This window comes from Eleginops maclovinus, chromosome 22, assembly GCF_036324505.1.
Source record: "Eleginops maclovinus isolate JMC-PN-2008 ecotype Puerto Natales chromosome 22, JC_Emac_rtc_rv5, whole genome shotgun sequence".
Classification (NCBI taxonomy): Eukaryota; Metazoa; Chordata; class Actinopteri; order Perciformes; family Eleginopidae; genus Eleginops; species Eleginops maclovinus.
In genome coordinates this window covers 4,584,617-4,594,499 of record NC_086370.1, presented here as the reverse complement: position 1 = coordinate 4,594,499, position 9,883 = coordinate 4,584,617, and positions in this window count along the sequence as shown.

The window sequence follows — 9,883 nt, the reverse complement described above, 5'->3', positions numbered from 1 at the left end:
AATGAGCTTGTCAAACTCAGAGAGGTGCGGTCATCTGAATGTGCAGCCAGCCATTGTGAGGGAAGTTCACAGTCATATGAGTGGGTTCTAAAAGTTGCTCGAAAATTTGCTCTCTAACAGGCGCTAGGCCAAGAGAAGAATAATGAACCCCAGGAGCCAGGCCACATTTCACATTACTTCCAAATGATACACTCCTACACAGTAAAACCTCCAATTGTAGATGTCAAATGCCTTGAATTGACAGGATGGTAATGCACTAATTTATTCAAATGTGAAGTAACACTTCGGTCTTCAAATATGTCATCATTAGAGGAAAATATTTTCTGCATATCTGATGAGCTTATTTGTTAAGCTTGTCTGAAATATTAAGAAAGTAGTCGTAATGTGTAACACAAATTCTGTGTGAAAACCACATGGCAAGTACAGGCGGCATATTGTCACAGAGCTTCACACAGTGGCAGGTGGTACGTTGTCAGCTGTGAACGTGTGAACAAAAGCGCAATTATAACTTTCCCACATCACCTGCTCCAAATTAGCATGGCTGATTCTCAGATTCAGCCCCTGCACTGGACACAAAGGGAATCATTTTAAACCTGTTCTTTCTTCTTTTTCTCCCAAGCAGTTAGTGAGGAATACTGTGATAAACCACCAGCTGAACAAAGGAAATCTTGCATAGCTGCTTTATAAATCCCCCTGTCCACACCAACATCTCTGGGCCTGGGTTGGTGATTGTGAACGTTTCAGAAAACCGTGCTGAAATTGGCTGGCTAGCTAACCCATGCTAATGTTAGCTGGTGTTCAGTAAACTCCTACCTGCTTCTGGGACATAAAATTAAGTAGAGATAAAGTAAATCTTTATCATCATGTATTCAAATGTAATTAAGTTAAATGCAGTAGTTTAAAGGCAATCTTTTGACAACAAAATAAAATAGATGCTGAAACGGAAGCAACAACCTGTTTAACTTCCAAACAGCTCTAAGCAAACTGTAATACATTACCAATGTCAATAACTCGTTTTAATCATGAAAATATTTAGATAAAAATACAATTAAGCCTTACCTTTTCAATTTAGTTTGCTAATTATCAATATAGATTCAAACAACAAAGAGGAATGATAACATTGTAATTACTTTATCACTGACTTCAGGATAGTTACAATTATTTTGTGGAAAGGTTTCAGGTCTGTGGTAAAACCCAGATGTAATATAATATATAACACTATTGCACATCTTCTCTGAGAGCATGAAGCAAAAACATGAATTAGCATAATTCTCAAAATTTCAGGCAATTATTTTACTTGAAACCTTAAATTATATTTATAAGAAGTAATTGATAAATTGATAATTCTTCAGTTCCTCTATTGGAGTGGTGCAGTGATGAGATATGTTTGAAGGCTGACCTTGAAGCTAGCATTGGAAGCTAATGCTAAAAGAACATGGGATTTTGGAATATTTCAGAAATACGATATGTGGTAAACAAATTACCTTCACATATTAACAACACTTATGTAATGTTTGAAACGCAAATGCAATAGGCAGAAGAAAAAAGCTATATTAGAACTCCACCACGTTCACATGACGTCCCGTTAACACCGCTAAGCTAAAAGGGGCTAATGTTCGTCTTTATGACCTGGAGTAGTGTTATTTAGTCGTTTCTTATTAACTGCTGTTTTTATTACACATACACACTTCACGCATTCACCAGTGGGGTATTTACTGACATATTTTATGTTGTTGAAGAAAAGTCATACATCTCTGCAGCTTGTATTAACCACAGGCATTATTTCAGGCAGCTAACCAAAATCAGGTTTAAAAACAGATAAAATGTTAGCAAATGTAAGAATTCAAGGACCCATTCCTGCACATTTGCATACCTGGTAGGTCAACGCTTAGCTCTATGTGATCCGGCTCTGTTCGTGACATAATGATAGCCCTCTGCATTTTGAATGAGCAGCAGAGTGTGAGGTTGCAGCTTGTCCTCCAGTAATATATATTTCATCGCTGCACAAGGGATTGACATGTGGCATCTTCTGTCACCATGGGGATTGAGTTCCCTCAACCCCATGGTGGTTTCTACTCACAGAGGAGTTCTCTTCATCCTCTAGTGAGCAATCAAAATGAATGACCTGGAGTGTTGGCTTTTCCTTTCACAGTTATCAGAGTATGAACCAAACCAAACACACTCTCTCATAAAGTCACAATGGAGCCAGGAGTGATTTATAAAAGGAGTTCCTCTTTTGAGATTTATTTTAGACTTCAAAACATTCCAAAGGTTTAGACTAATGCCAATTTATGAGGGATTCTCAGCAGGATGGATTATTTGTTGAACTATTTTGGCATTACATTATTACATCACATGTTAGGCGCTTTTATCCAAGTGGCTCAGTCAGTAGGGACTTGGTCTTGGGACCGAAGGGTCGCCGGTTCACGTCCCGATTGGACCAAAAAAAAATATATATGGAGTGAGCTGGTAGCTGGAGAGGTGCCAGCTCTCCTCCTAGGCAACTGCTGAGGTGCCCTTGAGCAAGGCACCTAACCTCTATCTGCTCCCTTGGCGCCGGGTACCTGGCCACCTCTCCTCTGCATGCGGTTGTCTGTGCATGTATATCCTCTGTGTGTTTAATGTGTGTCAACACAAGAGAGTAGAGAAAGCAATTTCCCTGTAAGGGATTAATAAAGTATGTCTTCTTCTTCTTCTTCTTCACTACTGTGGACAATCCCCACAGGAGCAATTGGGGTGAAGTGTCTTGCCCAGGGACACAACGACATGCTGACTGCAGTGGGACTACTTGAGATAAATATTTTGATAACATTGAATCCCAATGCATCGTATCTCATGACATTTGTAAAAAAAAAAAAAAGATCCATTCTTGGGTTTCAGAGGGATAGGGCGTCACTTTTAGTTACAAACCTACGCAGAATCATCACGAAACCGAGATAAAGTTATAAGCTCAGTAGAGTGATGCTTTTTTCTCCCCCATTTACACACACTGTTGACTATGCCATTGGGAACCGCTATCTTGCCCAGTGACACTTTGACATGTTAACCGCAAGGGCAGGAATCAAACCACCGACCTTGTGATTGGTGTGAAAATGCTACAGCTACAATTGCTACCACTGTTTGTGTTTTCCCCACTTGACCAAATGATAAGAACAGGTGAAGGTTAAGGATGTACAATGACAAGAAAATAAATGAGAGAAACTAGAGAATTATGATGTTCCCGGTCGTGACTTATATAACACACAGCCACACACACTATGTTCCTCACAGGTACAGGAAACATCTATACAGTTGGTGAAATGGCTGTAAATTCGCTTTGTGTTATTGCCACAAATGTGACCGTTGAAAAACACTCTCTTATATCTTCATCAATATCTAATCAGAATACCTATTAAGCTTTCAGCACTCATTAAATGAACCAATACTCTGTGTTAGTAATGACATAGTACAAAGGCAGCAATGATCAGGTCTACACAAAATATAGTTGGAGTAATTCACACATGTAAAGTTAAAGTTAGTGCTCAAATATTGAAGACAATATCTTTCACTGACATGGAATTTAATGGAAAATCAAGAATATTGTTTTTTTTACCTCCAGATAGTAACATCTTACAGAGGCATTGAGGCTTTTTTTCCCCAAAAAATACTAAAATGAGAAAAACAATTACGATGCGTTATTGATCAAATCATTCACCATTTCTGTCTTTATTGACAGTAGCTTTGGATACGCATCAGCTAAATGAAATGTAATGTTATCTAATGTTTTTGAGCCTGATATGAGTATCAGGCATCTCTACATGTTTAAGTGAGCATTACATTTTTAAACACACATTTTTAAAAGGATTTTGCTCGACTTGTAAACACTGTACATCAAGAAGCCATGGGTATGCTCAAATCCCAGCTCTAAAAGTTACAGATGCATCCCAGCATTTCATTCTTTTATAGTCCCTGTTGGGCATTGCTTTGAAGCTGTCATCCTTTAGTCACTTACACTGGAAAGCATTGCTGTACAAACAGTTAAAAGCACAATAAGTTAGTTCCCTCCACAAGGGATATCTCAATCAAAAGAATAACAACATGTGAGTTTGGTGGCATCTTTTGCCATCATTTAATTTATTCTTCCTGTTAGGATTCCTTCATTATTAATGGAGGCAATGCAAGCTAACAGCTAATGTTAGCTAAGATTGTTTCTCAGATAAATGTAAGATCCAATAGTTTAGCTAAAGAGATTTTTCAGCTGGAACCAAATCATCTGGAAAAACCAAATGGAGCGAGAGATAAAATCCGCTAAAACACTAAAGCAGGTCTGTGGGACGATTAAAGGTATTCTGGTTCTGATTCTAAACAATGTCAGCGTCCTGGTTTGGCTGCGGATAAGGTTTTATCTCAGCTAGTTTCTCTGATAACTTAAGACCCAGACACTTTTAGATATAGTAAGGAACTAGGGGACAGGGGAACTAGGGATTTAGGTTTCGTCATTTTGTTCTGTAAGATGACGGGAATGCACTCTAACGTTTGCTCAGCTTGTTTCTCAGATAAATTAATATCCAGTCGCTGAGGTAAGGTTTTTACCACGACTGAAATTCTCCCGAGGCCTTCCCTCTCAAATAATGGAGCTGTTGATTAAATCTGGAAAAACACTTACTAAAACAGCTGCATGTTAAAATCACGTCTTTACGTTTGGCTGCCACTTACGTTAGCTCAGCTTTTTTCTCTGATAGCTTAACATTCAGAAGTTTATAGTTATAAACAACTAAATATTTGTTAAATAGGACCAGGGTTTGATGAGGGATCTATGGAAATAGGTCTTTTTTATATACTGCAGGATGCAGGGAATGGGAGCTAACAGCTAGTGTTAGCTTAGCTTGTTTTTAAGATAGAGTAAGATTCATATGTTTAATTAAGGAGGTTTTCACAAGGAGCCAAATTATATGTCGAGGCCTCTCCTCTCAAAAACAAATGGAGACAGAGATTGAATCTGGTAAAACACTTAATTAAGGAGATGCACACAAATAGTCAGTGTTTCCCGGGTGCTTTTTGGCTGCTGCTCAGGTTAACCTGGCTCGTTTCTCTAATAACTCAAGATCCATATGACTTCAGTTATAGAATAAAACAACTCGGGATCTAGGGATTTATATCTTGTCATTTTTATCTATGTAATTTGGAAATGTTAGATATAATACTTTCAAAGGACAATACAACACTCAGAGGGGAAAAGCGCCACATTGATCTAAAATTACATCTCATTCATGATGCATGTATTCCAAAGCCCCAGCACACCTTGGGAAGGATAATCCACATGCAGAACAGGTTCCCTCTGCTATCAAGACATCAAATCTGCTCTTAGTGGGCCTTGATAGAACGATATGCGTACAAGCTGATGCAACTCACCAGGGAGTTATGAAACTGCGCCCTGCTTCATCTGCTTAATGAAAATTTCATCAGCGGTAGTTTTTCTTCCAGGCCCGGGATGGGATGCGTCTGAGCAACACCGGTGCAGCTCTCTGGTTGCACATTGTGTCTCGGTAGCAGATTACACAACATTCAGCAGTAACAACCACATGACATTCACATTACATGAAAGGACAGTTGTATTAGAGCCACTGGCAAGCTTTTAAACACATGTTAGGGTCAGAGTCACGAATAATAATGGAATGAAAAAGTAAAATGAATATGAAATGTGTAGTTTGCATGGCAGATTTAGTTAGACAAGTTAGATTGTCTCCTAAGAAGTCGATGAGTTTTGAAATATTGCTTTTATCTATCAACATTATCATTGAGTCAGCATTAAAAGTTCATTTTGAGCTCCATACCTCGTGACGCAAGGTGTCTTGCGGGCTGCGGGCTGTAGGTTATCACTGCTGCTCCGTGCCTGATGAATTATCAAATACATCTGCAAAGTACAGCCAGCAACTATTCCATCTCTTACACCACAGTAGTCCTCAAAGTATGTTGAGAACCCCCTAAGGGTTCTCGATCTCCTATTTCCTAAACATTTTTTTTTATATCTAGCTGAGCAATATATTTTATTAAGAAGGGCAAGTTTCCATCCCCCAAACTCTTGAAAGGGCTCGTTTGGGCTCAATTAAAGATAAAACTGCCTTTTTCCCGGGTTTTGATTCCCATGTCAGCTTCACTGCTGCTGTCTAGGCTATAACTTAATCAATGTCCCCATTTCTGAACATTGAGATCTACATACAGCCGCCATCCTTTGTCGTACAAACACCATATATTTTTTAGCATTACAATATCATCTCTGTCTTCCTCCTGCTGTTGAAATATACATGTGTCCTTCGTTTGCCCAATCGTATTCTCTCATTTTAGCAATCTAGCTTTAACAGCTGGGATTGTGAGTGTCTCTTGTAGGAAGCAGTCTATGGGGTTTTAGACACAAAAGTCCATTATGATGGATTCACATGTGGCTTCCAGGCATATCTGACCCCTTTCTTTGTAAAAGAGTGTGTTCCTTTTCAGACTAGATTATGTGAGGTGACGGGTCTGGTTTTTGATTTATAGACTCCAGCAGATATTAACAGAACCACTAAAGTTTGGTTATATGGTCATGTTAATGAGTACAGGTTATATTTATGGCAGGGAAAAATTCATTTTGGTGGGGGTACAGGAAACAATTAGTAATTTCTGAGCCAAGCATAAGGTTGAGATATCAGTAACGTGTAAAGAATACCAGCTAAAAACTGCCTTATAAGGGACTGTACCACACATTTATGTAACACCCATCCAGCACACCCTTTCCAAAGCAAATTCTGCACCGAAAGTACAGACTGGTGACACAGTAAAGGAATATTTGAATAAACAAATGGGGGAATAAAGGGAAATATATGCAGTTTCATCGGGTGTTGGGCATTTACCTGGCACTTACCTGAAGGGTCACTGCAAATCATTGTAAATAATAACTACTTACAGTGAGTCTCAGAAAAATAGTGAGAAATCAGTGTGTAAATAATGGAAAAGAAGAGAGGGAAGAATTCAAACCTGGCCCTTTTATACATGCTCTGCTGCCCTAACACCATCTAAACATTACCCAGAGGAACTGGATGTGAGAATTCAGTGGCAATATCTAGTGCTGAAGATAACGCCAGAACATAGGTACCAAAATCTGCAGATCCTCAAATGGTCACTTGAGGCTAGCTCCAATAGCGAGGTTAATCCTTATTAGGGCTTTGACTTTTGCCCAAAAATCATATTCGAAGTTCGTTTGTTTATTAATATTAAAGTTCGAATGTATTCGAATATTTATTAATAATATTTTGACCATTAAATGTCTTCAGTAAGACCAATATTAGTATCACACTTCAGTTCGATGTTCTGTCCACCAGAGGGTAGTGTATCAGTCAATGGCGGGTGTCCGTAATATGTACAACATTAGTGTGGGTCCCACATATGACAGTTAACGCTCCATCGGAAATACACGAGCTTACAGGAACCTTTCGTGACGTGCACCTAGTCAGTCAATGATGCTTTCGGAAGAAAAACACAGTCACTTGTTTTGGTTTTTTTAATTGTATTATTATCAGACTCTGGATTAAACACAAACAGTTTTATCCACTGTTCTCATCAAAAATAAATAAAAAAATAAGCCAGTCAGGCTAAGTAGGTTAAGGCTTACTCCTCATCAGGCGTAGTTGTCGTTGGCGCGGCCATTGTTTTAGAATATTGTTTTAAAATAAGCGCGATTGCGCGAACCAGGAGGATGCCAACGTCATAGGTCTACAGGAGCCCAGATGACCAATAATAGCCTTGATAATGAGCTCGCGGTTTTACTTCACCAGGCGTGAAAAAAACCTTGGAATCTGAATTGAAAACAACACTAATAAAAAATAATTCCCATATAGGTTCGAATATTAAGGGCTCCCTAAAATTCGTTCGAATTTCTTTATTTTTTTAAACAATCGAATTATATTCGAACAACGAAGTTCGAGGTCAAAGCCCTAATCCTTATAGAACCCTATGTCGAAAAAACCCAAGTTACAGAAATAAACATATTACCAGAATTAGTTTTCATCTATAATTTTCTCTCAATGACCACTGTTCGGAAGATCATTTCTTTAGAACTCGACCGCATTGATGCCATTCTGTTTGACTAGTGAGACCTTCACCAGGCTTGGGGAGTAACAGATTACATGTAACAACGGGATTACTTAATCAGGATATCAACAAAAGGTAACTGTGTAGCGTCCCCGGCTAAATGGTGGTCGAACTCTCAAACTGATGGTTCATATTCCTTTATTTGCGAACCGTGATCCATTAAAGAACGCACCGTATGAACACACCGTAAGAGCTATAAAGACACAAGAAAAATACAGTTACCTTTCCTTTTACTTAAATGAAATTATTTTTAACTTCTTTTATCACATAAACAATCATGTAAGTTTACTCCCTTTTTCTCTATTTTAATTAAAAGACAATCTCCAATGGAGTGCTGTATTACCATGAAATAAACAGTTTTTAACCTTAGCAGTCCTCACATAAAACAGACAAAATACGTCCTGTTGCATTAATAAAACAACCAACGAGTTAGCTTAGCTCCATCTCACTTCAATACAGACCGACACGGCAGCAAGGCCAATGCTAATAGTAGCTACCGCTAACCAAAACACGTTCCATACATGAAACTATCAACGGCAACCAAACTCGAGCCGGGCATAAAACATAGCATGAAAGGGTAACTAAAACAAACCTTGTGCCCCTTATTAGCAAGGTGCTAGTGCGTTTCATGTATTTTCCTTTCTCTTTAGTTAGGCACACTTTTAGCATTGAAGCCACACTTTTCCAACTGCGGTTAGAATCCGAAGCACAGGAGGTTCATGAGGTCTCGGCGAGACGCTTTCAAAAATAAAAGCACTGAATATAACGTCTGCTTAATATGTAAGAAATAATGACCTGACCTTAACTAATGTTCAGAAACTAAAAAAATAAACATAAAAACAACAAATGAAGTAATGTTCTAATCATATTAAAGGTCATTTACAAACTGCACTCCCTCAAAGTTACATCAAAGACACATTCAGATTACTGTAACATTTCTAAAAATTAGAGGGATCTTGCAGGATAACAATGTGACGAATTAACAAACAAATAAATAAAAATTAAGCAAAGAAAGTGAAAACCACAAAGAAAATGCACACTTCAAGTATTAAGATAACATAAGATGTACCTTTATTAATCCCCATGGGGAAATTCAGTAGTTAAAGCAGCAACAGAATAAGAATGAAAAACAGGACAGTGTGGTTTCACACAGGATAATAAAATAAAATGAACATTAAAATGATGTACAGGTAAGTATCTGTTAAAACAAAAAAAACGGAATTAAGGACTTCAATGAAGGTATATGCATGGTATCCGGATTGTAAAATTTACGTACATTGATTGATACATGTGGACATCTTTGTGCAAAACTGCAGGTTTTATGTGCATCAGCCTAGAGAACAGTATAGTTTACATAGAAGAAATAAAGCTGATCCTTTTACAACAAACACTATTATCCTCTTTTTAGCTTTTTTCCTAACATTGTCATCTTCCTAGTAAGCCACAATTTTTTTAAATGTTACAGTTATATGATTATTTTTTTGATATACCTGTAAGAGAATACAGTACACACATGATTACATAACATGCAGGCTAATCAGTTACTACCCAGCCTGTCAGTAACAAATGCAATATGCAGTTTAATTTCACTGTTTCTAGATTTATTGGGGATATGTGAACACTATAGAAAGCACTTTCAGTTTATTTTGACGAGCAGCTAATATAAAGCATTTTTAGCACCTAATCACATATCTGCAGAGTCTAAGTCACAGCTGAAAGTAAATGGTTACAAAGGAATTGTTGTGGTAAGTGTTGAAGGCAGCTCAGACTGGGTTTG